Raw genomic sequence first — 504 nt, 5'->3', positions numbered from 1 at the left:
TGGCCCCGGGGCTCTCTATGGGGCGCTTGGCAGCCCAAGGCAACCTCGGTGCCTGGGGGCAAAGGTGGGAGCGAGAGCTGCCGCGACCCCAAACGGAGCCGTGCATGGCGGCTGGTCCGCGGGCCTTAACGGCCTCGTGCAGCCGGTGGAGCTCCAAGGCCTCCCTCCGGCTGCCGGCTTCGGTGCACGCGTCCATGCCTGCTGGCTGCCATCAGCTGCTGCAGGCAGCCAACCTTTTAAAATATTAATTGCCGCAGCGCTCATGAAACCGAAATGTCCCGAGGTGTCTCCTGGGGCCGTTCCCCAGGAGAAAGGTCGTTCCCTGCACTGACCTACCTGGGTGCTGGGGAGCAGTGGGTGCTGGTAGAGGGAGAACCTGTCCTTGCCGGCCTCCTCGGCGGTGGGGCTGATGGGCTTGGGGTCGGAGAGGGAGCGCTGCATGGTCTTGATGGGACGCGGCAGCGTCTGCTGGCGCTGAGCCGAGTCGGCGGTGAAGTGCTTCTG

This window comes from Charadrius vociferus, unplaced genomic scaffold (genome assembly GCF_000708025.1).
Source record: "Charadrius vociferus isolate BGI_N301 unplaced genomic scaffold, ASM70802v2 scaffold1171, whole genome shotgun sequence".
NCBI lineage: Eukaryota > Metazoa > Chordata > Aves > Charadriiformes > Charadriidae > Charadrius > Charadrius vociferus.
This window is presented reverse-complemented; position numbering follows the sequence as displayed.